The sequence below is a fragment of the Aythya marila genome, assembly GCF_965140915.1.
Source record: "Aythya marila genome assembly, chromosome: 1".
In the NCBI taxonomy this organism is placed as follows: domain Eukaryota; kingdom Metazoa; phylum Chordata; class Aves; order Anseriformes; family Anatidae; genus Aythya; species Aythya marila.
The window spans coordinates 179,600,314-179,614,416 of NC_139042.1; the positions used below are offsets into that span (position 1 = coordinate 179,600,314).

Genomic DNA, 14,103 nt, shown 5'->3' on the forward strand with positions numbered 1-14,103 from the left:
ATGCTACTGTCCTTGCTGCCCTTCTGCAGCCCATCCTTGTCCTAGGGTTGCTGTAATGGAGCACACACTTGTACCTCGAGGACTTCTGTCTGATTTGTAGTGCAGATTGTCACGCTCCTTCGTAATGCGTACATGTATTTGTAAGCTGTAGAGGAGTGGAGGGAAAGACAGCTGGGGATGGCAGTGCTTGGTAGGCTGCAGCTGTATCTGTTACCTTGTGACTGGTGGAGTCCATAGGCTAATTAAATCACAGTGTAGAGTAAATGCTTCTTTGATAGTAATGTGGGCTTAAAGCATCTTTTGGTTCCTTCTGCTTATTGCTATATCTCTGAAAATGCTCTTATAATTGTTTGTGGGTCTGCTTTTATTTTAGCTAAACAAAATAGCTTTTATTTTGCCAGGTTGCGTTTAATATAGATTAGTTCTGTAGTGGGGATGACCATGTTGTTCCATGTACACTTACATTGGCACAGCTGAGTGAGCAGTGCTGGAAGCTGGGAAGTGACCACCGCTAGAAGTGGTGAATATGCCCTGAGATGCACAGGGTCAGTTTCCACATCAGTACAAGCCAACTGCATCATGACTGTGCGGTCACATCTTCATCCAGGGCCATATCTCATCTTGCACCAGCAGGAATGTCCCAGTTTTGGCCAGAAGTTAATCACTTTCTTTGCAGGACTGCTTTAAAGTGATTTAGCTCCCTGGCCTGTCTCACCTTGCAATTGCTCAAGTGTCCAAGTCAGCACAAGGAAAGAGTAGGAGTCTGCACTGGAGCTGAAGAGGAAGGTGAGGGAAGTTAGGGCTGTTTCAGCCAGTTTAGATTGGCTTAAGTTGTTCTGCAGCTGCATCCTGCCCGGAAATCTTGCCATTATCCTCCAGAACCAATTCCTGCTCTGTATGTATAAAATGAAATGGGTGATGCAAAAAAGGTGACTTGAACTACTTTGTGAAGTGAGTATCTACCAGCCAATATGGCAAAGACAATAAAATAAATCAAACTCTCTTGGAAAACTCCACAGTGTATTTGAATGTTTAATTACATTCCAATCTGCCAAAGTTCAGAAAGCTAATTTTGGATTTGAAGATATCACAGGAAGGTCTTCCTGCTTACATCTCCCAGTAGCAAACAGGTAGAACCACAAGAGCAAGTCCCTAAGTACACTGCTTCACACATTTTTAGATTAGGCCTCCCTTGTTTTGTGTAACAATTTAAATCATTATCTGCTTCCCTCAGATAAATATCTGGCCTATCCCCAAAGTTTAGCAATCCTAGTCTGTTTTACAAATCTCATGCCCTTGTACCTTTGGCTTCAGCATCTCTGACCCTTGTTCCATCCAGCCCAAGCCCTTTCCATGTCCCAGCATTGCCCCAGGTGACAAGTAGGCATCTCGGCTGTCATTGAATGCTTGCCTCTTGTGCTGCTGTCCCTTCTGGCTCCCAGTAAGTGTGATGTTCTTTACAAATTATGCTGCGGGAAGGGAGAGAATTTGAGGCAAAAAGGAGAGTGGGAGGCAAAAGAAAGAGGGAAAGGAGAAAAGGATAAAAAAAAAAAAGTATGAAAAGTTTTATGGAATTTCTCACATTTCCTCCTTCATATCAAAACCTTTTGCACCATTCTGTTTTAGGGCTGCTGCAGTAGTGTGAAAGTATTGTGTGCAGATGAGTGATCTCTCAGTAATCAGTATCAAAACCATTTAGAAATGAGGTGGGATAATAAATGAAACTTGCATTTCACCTATAGGCTTGTCAGTACCAGTACCAGCTGCAAATCCCTAACGTAGAAAATTTTGTGTGGCGTTGCATTTCTAGAATGACACCTATCTGCTTGGCCTTCACGTCTTTAGATGCTAAGATCCCTGCTAGATCCCTGTACGGAATGGCAACCTTAGGCTGAAATGAGAAGGGCAGACAGAGCTGGAAGGAGTAACAGAGAAAGTAGGTGGCACACTTCCCACCGGGGGATTGTTGAAGAAAAATATTCCCAGCCATATTTGCCACAATTCCTACTACACAAGGTTGCTACTATCTGTTTAATCCGCCCAAGCTTGGATGTTAGCTTAATAACTGTTCACTGTGTATTCCATCTGATTGTCCCAAAGCCAGTGTTATACCTTTGTTGGCAGATTGCCTGATATAGCTAGTTAGCCTTTGTCTTTTATCCTGTTTCATATGGGGAATTTACATTGGCATGACAAACAGCTGACCATGCAAACAGTTATTTAGACGTAGGTGTTACCTGTGGTTTCATACCAGTGCATCTTCTTATGATTCAGCTTCAGGTTTTACTTCTGGTCAATATAACTTAAGACAAATAAAACTGCAAGAGAAACATGAGGAATGTTTCTCTATCTTCATGTCTATCCAAATCCAGAAGAGGAAGACTGTAGTGTACAACTGATGAGAAGTCTAAATTAGAAAATGTTTCATATTTTTAATTTTCTGCAAAAGATGTGTATCAATGTATAGGGAATATTATCTTAATATTATCTTAAAGGCAGTGATATCCGGGTGCTAGTGTTAGGTCACTTTACATGTAAATAGATCATTTGTCCCATCTTTCTCTTTTCAATATGTAATGGAAAAGAAGTAATGCCAACTCTGAGGTTTTCTGAAGCATTGCTTTTTTGATCACAGCATATTAATCTCCCTTCAATTGCAGACAAACCAAACAACTTCATTCAGTTTAACAGCACAACATTTAGGGAAGTTTGCAATATAATACCTTCATTTCTTTAATTCTTCATATCATGATTGATCTCTTGTTTATTCCTTATGCTGTTTCCAGATTAGGACAATTATACTGGAGATTAGCTCAAAGGGACCTTTCCGCAGATATATTTGTTTCTTTTGTTGCTGTATTTTAATACATAGTTCTTAACAGAGGTTCCAAAGTTTACTAGCAAAACAGTGATTGTTTTTGTGAGTTTATGTTTTTGTGAGATAAGATTTCTGGGTAAGGCTTTTAGATAAACACCACAGTAAAGACACATGATTGTAATAATACGTTAGACTGACTATACAATTACATAATAGAGTAAATATTATTCAATCTTAAACCAATCCAGTGCTTGGTTGTTTATATGATATGGTTTCAGCCTAAATCCAGCATTAGTCTTTTACTTAGTTTCATCCAATAGTCTATAGATATTGAAAGTAAAATTGTAGAATGCTTATGTACAAAAATGGAATTTTGTAGCATATTTAGTCAGAGGCCTGAGCCACTGGATTTTTTATAAATAAGATAAATATTCCCAAAATAATTGGGAAACTTCGTTAAAGAGTCCTCAAATACTTTTTCCTCTAGCACGTTTTTCTGTAATATACTCTGTAAAAATACCTGCCAGTCATGGGATAAAGTATTTTAACAATGTTTTGTAATGCAGCTGTGGCTTTTATCAATGGCCAAAAAAGTCTCAAAACAGCAAAGCAAAGCTCACATTACTGTTATAGTTTTCAATTTGTGTCTTATGTAACTTATGGAAATGGTATGAGTTTATGCAAAAGTGTAGCTTTTAATGCTCAAAATTAATATGTGTCTTTAATCCTATAGGTTACTTGTATCACTAGGTTGTTTCAGAAATTGAAAACACAAGCTACGAAATTCTTCATGTTAAAATACCTTCTTATATCTTTGAAACAAGTATATTTCCATCAGGAGTATAATTGAATTAGGGAATATATGGAATACATTCTTAAAGCAAGCATGAATCTTCATCTAATCTTCCAAAGGGGTTGTATAACAAATGGGGAAAAAAAAAGCATTCTTGGTTTACCCAATTTTTGGGTAACTGTTGATTCCCAGCACTTGCAATTGAAGTAATTGCATATCAGCTTTCCCCTCTTTAAGGGCATTTGTATGAGAGAGCCAAGATCACATTAGTGGGAAGATCTTGTAAACTTTTTAATTGCAACTTAAAACCGTATATGGAAAGAGTGAGAATTTTTGCTTCTATTTGTCAACCAGTAGGTATCTGTCTTGTAAGACACGCTTATGCTTTATCTTTCCTAGTGTTGTAGTAGGAGTTACGATAATTATGAATTGTTATTTGTATCAGATTGCTTTTAAAGTGTTTATCCTGCAATAGTATTTTACTATTTTACTATGCAGTAGTATGCCTTTAGTCCACTAAATTTTGGAATTTTGTGAGAAACTTGTCTTTGATCATATATCAGTTCTAAGACACTCAGTTCTTGCTTGGTACTGCTTGCTCTTATTTGTAGTTAGTATTACAGTGACATGCAGGATATCAAACAAAACTTAGATTCCTTTTGAGCTGGATGAGTTATAATCCTACCCTTAAGATTTTACATTCTAAATAGAGAAGTCGGACAAATGGTAGAGGGAGAGGTGGCCTAAATTGTTGCTATAGGCCAGTAGTACATGGGTCTTTGATCATTATTAGCATGCTGCACAGTGATTTTTGTTCCATCTTCAGTGTAGCCATTTGAGCTGCAGAAGCAAACATAACAGCAAACATCATAGCAGCCTCTTCTTTTGCAGAGTGTAGAAGTGATGAGGGGGAGTAGATAGAACACTAAACATACTTTGATCTGATATATCAAGCTGACAAAAAAAAAAAAAAAAAGCAGCAGTAATTCAAATTCCTCATTGTGAGGTCTGAAAAGAATGTTAATAGGTCTATGCATAGATTTTGAGCAAACAAAATTTTTGTGTGAAACATTAGGCTATTAATCTATGCATTTTGCAAAAGGAACTTTAGTTGCATACTGATGTCTGAACAAGGTTATTTTTGTCCTGGTGTGTTTATATGCTAGTGTAGGCTGCTTCATCATATAACATGTCAATGCATAACTCTCCATATCTGGATACTCAGTTCACAGGTACAGATACCAGTATCTAGCAAGACAAGAGAAAGGACTGGTTATATTCCTTTGGTATACCTGGTGGGTATGGATGAATTAATTAAGAGAGTTTTTTTCTCAAAAGTGGCATGCCATTCTGAGACAGCAAAAAGTGTTTGCTCCTGATGACAGTCATTCACATTCCGCTGGATCAGAAGGCGTCCCTGAAGGAATTTTAATTGATCTGCACTTACCCAAAATAAAGCAAAAACACTGCTGTATCCTAGAGATAAAAGCAAAAAAAAAAAAAGGAGATACTGGAGTACAGAGTATATGATTTTTAAGGTTTTGTTCCAGATGAAATTTGGGACATGCAGATGCTTATGACCTCCATTTATACATGTTGAACTGGGTTGGAACCCATGGATGAAGTTGCATATTCAGACATATGGAGGGAACTGTCAAAAACCTTCATAAGCAGAAGCTTTGTGGCACCCTGCCCTGGATGCTTTGGAACTGTGGACAAGGGAGAGGAAGGCTACAAAAAAATTGCTTTACAGCAAGACTTTACTACCTCATTTGATTTTTTTTTTTCTATGGAGTGGCTATTTTGGAAAAGTCAATCAAAAGCATGTAAATACAGAAAACAGTGGGAATTCAGTTTGCAGTTCAAAAGGATCTAACCTGTACATTCAGTATTAGTTAGACTAGACTGTGTTTCTTGTGTGGTGAATCCCATTCCATTCCATTCTGAAATGGATATAAGAATCTCCAGTGAAGGTTCTCTTCCAAAGATAATTCCACTTTTCTCTTTGAAAACTCCTTGCATCAACAGCATCCTTGTGAAGAAGTTTGCAGGTCTGTTACCTGTTTCATGGAGATGTTTCTGCGTATTTTGTTGAACCTGAGCTTTACTAGTCAGTTCTTGCATTCACATAGGGAAGAGATGATCTCTGTGCAATCTCTCCATCTTCTTCAGGCTGCTGTACTTTTCTGTCATATCATCCCTGAAGTTGTCTATTTTCTAATGTGAATAGTTGTGGTGTACAGAATTGTTCCTCATCCAGAAACTATTCTAAGCCTTTGATCATGTATGTTTTCTTCTCTGAACCTTGTGCTCTTCTCTGCTCTGAGCACCAGAAAAGAGCAGGCTTTTCAAGATGGGGCTTGATACAGAAGAAGGTGATGTGTTATGCTTTGTTTTTTATTCCTTTCCCAGTAATTTTTAGCATTTGATGTGCTGTATTGGCTGGCAGAGTGGTGATTTACATTTTCATTGAGCTATCCGTTCCAAAGCCAAGGTGTCACTTTCTGAGATGCAGTGCAATACAGAGCTGTTTTGCTTAATAGAAAATTCAGATCAGAATTTTTGCCAGTAATGGGTAACCAAGATAGTTTCCATTGAACCTGTGTTCAGCAAATTGTGATTGCCTGCATGAACCCTGCCAAAAGTATGCAAGACTTCTTGGTGTTGCAAAATAACTAATCAATAATAGGAAATTATCTTTCAATTTGTGTACTTAGGCTTTTTAGAGTAACATAATCTTGTTACTGCAAATCCCAGGAGTGGAGTAAGCAACTACACTAGGAGTAGTAACTACTTTTGATGCTTGGTATACAGAAAGATGTAAAATGTGGAATTTCTTCAAAGGTATGCAGTACATAAGTATATAAGAATATGACCCTGTAAAAGTAGTGAAGTGTGTTTCAAAGAAGTGATTGCAATACCTTACCTTAAAACACAATATGGAGGCTTGTATTTACTGTATTTGTTTCCTTTTTTACCTGTAGATAATTTTAAGTGAAAGCTAAGGACCTTTTGTCCTTATTTGCCATAGAAGTGAAAGGCACGTCTGGAAGGAGAACCAGCTTCAGCAAAGAGGAAAAGACTGTTCCTTTCTACAACCCAGCAAGGTGACTAAGTGACTCCAAAGAAATGTAAGTGATTTATAATGGAGCTGCAGTTGTAACTGTCTCTACTGGGGAATTTTGTGCTTTGTACATGGAACACAGTCCCATGTCACTGAAATTTATTGCTTATAGATGTAAAATATGGTTTAGAAAAAGTTTTGCAGAACATCCAGAAAATGCATACTCCTCCTATATTTGTGTGATGGTAATCTATTCTATAATTCTTATTTTTTTTTTTTTTCACATATGAAAATTGTTAATGGAAATGAAGTGCGGAAAGAGTCAGAAACATGGTTTTCTACCCTTTTCTACTCATCTAGATCTGAGTTAATTTAGGCATGTGGAAACTAAGCTGCTACATCTCAGTCATGTAAATTTCTGCTAACATTCAGGAGAGAAGCAGGCATCTCCAGAGGCCAACCCATCTCATCCTAAAAGTAATGTAAAGGGAATTTAGTATGACTCCTTCAATAGCTTGAGTCTCTCCACTGACAGATCAGTTTTAGCCAAAGTATTCATTGAACACTTTAACATGGTACAGCTGCATAAGAAGCACTTCCAGATTCTTTTTCCATCCCTGTGTTGCTGTTCTCCCTCATCATGTGTAGCTGTTTACGTGGCTATGTGACAAATAAATCTGGAGAATGGAGCTGGCTGAAAATAACCAATTATTTGTATGGTTTTGTTTTCAGCTGGATTTATCCCAGCCTTCTCACATATGGCTGTCCAAGGGCTGCAACTGGTACAAAGGGTAATGGGGATGGAAATTAGCAGCCAAAAGTGTGGGGGAGGGCACAATAGATTCTTTTGGCAGCTGCTCTAGTTTCTGCAGCTTAAATTGCTTGGTGAGCTGTAATGTCAGGCCTTGTAGAAGTTGTTAGTGCTTCACCATTTCTAAGAGTGGAAAAACTTGAGTGATCCACCTTTATTTATTATCTAATGAAGAACTTAGGTTTTGTTGTGTATTTCACACTGTGATAATGAAGATTTTTTTACATAATTTATAATTTACATTTCAGATCTCCAAAACTAGGAAATGGTCATGAATGTCTAGTAAGTAGATAGATGTCTTGTAGTAATTTATAGTATAGACATGATACTATATAATCTGTATATACATACATAATTCCTGAATCTTGAAAATGCTTGTCTGATTTTGTCAAGCATTATCTATGAGCTGGGTAATATTATATGATTAGCAGTTGTACTAATTTAGACACCACTTTGCTGAACAACAAATACTGAATAACATTTTATTCTGATATAAAACACTTGATGGAAAGGTGTAAAGAAGACAACCATTAACAGCATGAAGTTTAACAAAGAAACTGCCATGTTCTGTACCTGGGACTGAGTAATGCCAGACAGTTACAAACCGGGAAATGCATGGCTGGACATCAGTTCAGCAGAATGGAATCTGGGGGTGCTGGTTGACAGCAGGCTCAGTATGAACCAGCAGTGTGCCCTGGTAGCCGAGAGGGCAAACCACATCTTTGGGTGCATTAAACACAGCATAGCCAGCCAGTCAAATAAGGTGATTTTCTTGCTATATTTCTTGTTGGTGCAGCCTCACCTTGAATCTTATGGGCTCCACAATGTAACAAGGATGTTAAGGACCTTGAAAGTGTCCAGAGGAGGGCAACAAAGCTGGTAAAAGGGCTGTAGGCCATGTCCTATGAGGAGAGGCTGAGGACACTTGGGTTGTCTAGTCTGGAGAAAAGGATGTTGAGAGGCGACCTCATTGCTTTCTGCAGCTTCCTGAGAAGGGAAATGGAGAGGGAGGTGCCCATCTCTGCTCCCTGGTAATGGATGACAGAATGCGTGAGAACAGCACAAAACTGCACCAGGGGAAGTTTAGACTGGGCATTAGGAAAAATTCGTTTACCATGAGGGTGGCCAAACACTGGAACAGCTTTCCTAGAAAGGTAGTTGATATCCCATGCCTGTCATTTTGGGCGTTTGGACAATGCCCTTATTAATATGCTTTAACTTTTGGTGAGCCCAGAAGTGGTCAGGCAGGTGGACTCAACGACCTTTGAAGGTCCCTTCCAACTGGGCTATTCCATTCTGTTCTGTTCTGTTCTGTTCTGTTCTGTTCTGTTTTGTTCTATGGGTGACAGGATGAGAAGCAACGGGAACACACAAAATACTGAAAATTTTATTTAAACATAAGAAGATGCTTCTTTTCCGTGAGGGTGGTCAAATACTGGAACAAGTTGCTCAAAGGGGTCGTGGAGACTACACGAGGCTGTGGAGTCTCCATCTTTGATGATACACAAAACCAAGTGGGATATAGCAACAAGCAATCTATTCTAGCTGGCCCTGTTTGAGCAAGGATTTAAATCATTTCCTGAGGTCCCTTACATCATCAGATATTCTATGATTCTGGGAATATTTATAGGTAAGCAAAATCACACAGGTTTTAGTTTGTGATGTACTAAAATTTCTTTTTTTGTATTTTTCCGGTTTTGCTGTATTTAGCACTTTAGGGCTTTACTGAAGTTTTTGTAAAAGATGAGAGATTGTCGAAGTTGAGAGCTTTCTGAAATGTGTTAAATTATATTTAAAGACTTGCAAGTATAACTAAGAAAATCAGATTGAAGTCTGTGAGAGTAATTTTTAGCTGTGAATTAGCACCGCAATTAGAAGGACGGTAACGTGGTGTGGATTTTATGTGTTTAAAAAGCAAAGCTTTTTTATTTGATGCATGGAATGGAAGATACATTTTAATATCATTTTGTGTTTGAAAAAAATAGATAAAAGTAGGGACAAAGCTTTAGAGAAGAGATCTAGTAGTCCACAACAGAAATATCTCTTTCTGAAGTCTAGTCAGAGGCAATTAGGAAAAAGAACTATTTATTTAAATTTATATTTTCTTAAATTTCAGCTTGGATTAGTTTTGCACACATTTCCCATCCACAGTTTTGCTGTAGGCTTTTTGCAAGATCTTCTGTGAGATATATCATTTCTGAGGAAGAGGAAAAAAAAGTCAATTCTAAAAAAAGGTCTAGTAACTCTTGACAGATCTTGAGATCTCAACAAATTAGAGGGCTTGGCAATCAACAACTATATGATGTTCAACAAGATCAAGTGTCAGATTCTCTATCTGGGACAGGGCAACCATAGGTATACAGCTTGAGGATTGAGAGGCTGGAGAGCAGCCCCACAGAAAGGGATCTAGGGGTTCTGGTTGACAGCAAGTTGAATATGAGCCAGCAGTATGCCCTAGCAGCCAACCATACTCTGGGGTGCACCAAGCACAGCATTGCTAGCAGGTCAAGGGAAGTGACTGTCCTACTCTACTCTGAGCTGGTGCAGGTTCACCAGCTTTATTGTGTGCAGTTTTGGGCAACACAATATAAGAAGGACATAAAACACCAGACAGTGTCCAAATGAAGCCTACAAAGATGGTGAAAGGTCTAGAAGGCAAGACGCATGAGGAGCAGCTGAGGTCCCTTGGTTTGTTTAGCCCAGAGAAGAGGAGACTGAGGGGAGGCCTCATGGCGGCCTGCAGCTGCCTCATGAGGGGAGTGGATGGGCAGGCGCTGAGCTCTGCTCTCTGGGGACAGTGACAGGACCTGAGGGAACGGCATGGAGCTGGGACAGAGGAGGGTCAGGCTGGGGGTTAGGGAAAGGTTCTGCACCCAGAGGGTGGTCGGGCACTGGGACAGGCTCCCCAGGACAGTAGTCATGGCACCGAGCCTGCAGTTCACGAAGTGTTTGGACAACACTCTCAGGCATAGGGTCGGATTTTTGGGGAGTCCTGTATGGAGCCAGGAGTTGGACTTGATGATTCTTGTGGGGGCCTTGACAACTGAGGATATTCTGTGATTCTATGAATTCTATGAACACTTTTCTTTGATTTTGAGGAAGGGCTTGAAATTCAAGAGCAAAGCTTCAATGGTTTATAAGATGTGCCTTTTGCAATGCCTCCGAATGTCTATCATTGAAGTATTGCATTGAATTATAAGCTTTTGCAAATTGGTGCTTACTCATAATCAGAAGAGGCATATTACTTTGTCAGCATATTCTCAAAATACACTGTATTCTTAAGCTTCTAGAAATGATTGAGTCTGTCCCGGAGTGGAGATCAAACGCTATATGACATTTCAAATGTACAGATCCCATGTTATTTTCACAAAAGGGACTTGTTTTTTGCATTTTTCTGGGACAGCACATTTTTATTTTTATGCTTATTAAGAATTCTTTCTGTATCTTGTGCTTATTTTGCCCATATACTCTTTGAGAATGATATCAAGAGTGGAATTACTTTTTCCCAATTTTAGCCGTCTAGGAAGCTTGGTGTTCCAAGTCTGAGCTAGTCACTGTAGATATCTTTAGGCAATGAAGATGGATGCTTCAAGAGGAGAGTCACCCAGCCTCGTTTTATGTCTGTGTTAAGATGAGAAGAATCCACCTTTGGAGATGGCTGTTGACAATGACATATATGGGAATGACAATGACAATAATGGAAGCTTAAGGTGATAAACACATATTTAGACATCTAACTTGTCTATGAAAAGTTAAGGCAGATCAATTCCATCTCTTGTGATGGAATATGAGAGTTAAGAGGTGGGAATGTTAACACTGACGTTGACAAAAATATCCCACTTTCAGGTGACTAAACAAAATTATTTCTGAAATGATGTGTTTCTTTGTGTATTTCAGTGTTATATAAAAGATTATTAATAGGACATTTTCCATGTTGCTTAGATGTTGTACGCAACCATTAAGAAAAAGTTCTTCAAATACCTTTTTAATATTAACTATGAAATACCAATAGATTTTTCATTTTCTTCTTCCTATATCTTGTCTCTAGGTTGAGAAATGCAAATGTTTTAATTCTCTCTTGTTACCTAATTTCAAGTAAGATACTAAAAGTGAGGTATCATGAGATTCTAAAATTGTCCACTTAATATTGCTTATGATACAAGACTGACTTTAAAATCTGGTGGTAATAGAACAGTTGAAAAAATGCTTTAAAATGATTTTTAGGTGGAAGTAACTAGGTGACTTTCTTCAATTGGAAAAAGATTGCTCTATTATCAACTCATATTGATAATTTGTTCTATTAAATACGATTGTGGTTAAATGATGTTTTCCATTTGTATAGAAGTATTATGTGTTTCTTTAGTAATTCAGAATGCTGTCTATATTTGACTGATGGTAATTACGTCTCCCAACATATTATATTAACGTATGGTGAAGTTGGTAACCTTTATTGGTTTGACTATTCATGAATCAGGGCTGTATGTGAGAAGAACTTTCTTGCAGTGGAAGAGTTGAATGGTTTAAAAGGTGTTAGAAAGAATATAAAAAGTTCTGATTTTCACTTTAGTTAGAATATATGCATGCAATAAAGAAATTCTAGCATAACTTATAAGTAGATGTCTTTTTGTACCATTACCATGTAACTGAATGATTACCTTGGACAGCTGTACTTATATGAATTATTTCATACATGTGATGTTTTTGACATCACTGTTAGGGAACTACAGACAACAGAAGAACATGCTTCAAAGATGACATTAGTATTATGCTTGTCCCGTTGTGGGAGAAATAACACAATTGCTTGAAGTAAGCAGTATTACTGTGCTTTCATTTATGGCTGATTAATTAGCCTCATTGGGGTGTGTAAAATTTTTCTTTCAATCTTAATTTTCTTTTGAATCTTTCATTTTGTTTTCCATCTTTTTTTTTTTTTTTAATTTGAAATGTGGTACATTTAGTAACTCTTGCATAGTAGCAGACTGTATTTGTAATAATGTAAACCTACAGAGAATTTCTGATTCTGGGAATCTTCATACAGTCTAAAGGAAGGAATTTTGTTTGTTTGTTATTATTAGATTTTTTAAAAATACTGGCAAATTGGCCTAAAGAAAGTTGCTCAGAGATGCAGAAGCAACCTCATATCAATTCTTTTAACATATTTTCTTTAATTCATATACTCAAAATAACAGTTACAAGTGCGTGTATCTCAGTATCAGTAAGCCATGTGCTGTAAACATGGTCAAAATATTTTCCTTAGAAATACAATCATATCAGTACTTGCTGGCCAAGATTGTTACTGGTAAATAGGCAGAATTTTACTGAAGCTGACAAGCTGTCCCTTTATGTAGTTGATACAAGTTTTACAGGCTTCATTTTTTTTTTCCCACGATTGTCTGGTTTTATTTGAGTTGGATTTGTAATATTCCTATCCTTCTGCTACCTTAAGAATGTTTAGTTTCGAATGGCATTTTATGCATTATCACAAAAATCCACCAAAAAGACCCTAGTTCTGAGAAAACAAAAAGGGCAGTTCAGCCAAGGTACCACTAAACAGAGTATGTTTGAGTAGTGAAGAACTGTGCATATTTGTATTGAACTATAAATTTTATTTCATGATTGACATTTTGTCCTGATCCCATTACAGAGTTCAGACTGAGTAGATCCTACATGCTGGGAATGTCTGGGTCCAGTGGGTAGACACCTGACCAGTATCCATTAAAAAAAGTCATTAACAACTGAAATGAAAGAGGGTTGTGCTTAGTGGTGCAGTCTAGTTGGAGGCCTGTAGCTAGAGGTGTCCCCCAGGGGTCAGTACTGGGTCTAGTCTTGTTCAACTTAACTCATCAACGACCTGGACAATAGACCAGAGTGCACCCTCAGCAAGTTTGCTGATGACATAAAGCTGGGAGGAGTGGTTGATACCCCAGAGGGCTGTGCTGCCATTCAGAAGGACCTTGACAGGCTGGAGGGTTGAGCTGAGAGGAACCTCATGAAGTTCAACAAAGGCAAGTGCAGGATCCTGCACATTGGGAGGAATAACCCCAAGAACCAGTACAGGCTGGGGGTTGACCTGCTGGAGAGCAGCTCTACAAAGGTAGGGACCTGGGAGTTCTGGTGGACTGCAGGCTAACCATGAGTCAGCAGTGTGCCCTTGGGCCAATAAGGCCAACAGTATCCTGGGCTGCATTTGGAATAGTGTTGCCAACAGGTCAAGGGAGGTGATCCTTCTCTGCTCAGCCCAGGTAAAGCCACACCTGGAGTATTGTGTCCAGTTCTGGGCTCCCCAGGACAAGAGGGGCATAAAACTACTGGAGTGAGTCCAGAGGAGGGCTACAAAGATGATTAGAGGACTGGAGCATCTGTCATACGAGGACAAGCTGAGGGAACTGGGCCTGTTTAGCCTGGTGAAGAGAAGACTGAGGGGAGGCTTCATACAGGAAGGGTGTCAAGAGGATGGAGCCAGTCCCTTTTCAGTTATGCTCAGCAGAGATTGAGAGGCAACGGGCACAAACGGAGGCACGTGAGGTTCTGGCTGAATATGAGGGGGCACTTCTTGACTGTGAGGGTGACAGTGCACTGGAACAGGTTGCCCAGAGGGGTTGTGGAGTCTCCTTCTC

At 38.7% G+C, this 14,103-nt stretch overlaps 1 protein-coding gene across 8 annotated transcripts in view; it reads left to right on the forward strand.

Moving 5' to 3' along the window:
- Window positions 1-14,103, forward strand: part of FOXP2 (forkhead box P2) — a 431,190-nt gene that overhangs the window by 56,438 nt on the left and 360,649 nt on the right. For 6 of the 8 annotated variants that reach the window (XM_082769279.1, XM_082769278.1, XM_082769283.1 and 3 more), the window contains exon 2: window positions 6,596-6,742. The exons of 1 other annotated variant lie outside the window; for it this stretch is intronic. The gene's annotated coding sequence lies outside the window, so the exon portion shown is untranslated. The remainder of the gene's footprint in view (window positions 1-6,595; window positions 6,743-14,103) is intronic. One more of the 8 variants, XM_082769280.1, reaches the window with a different exon arrangement.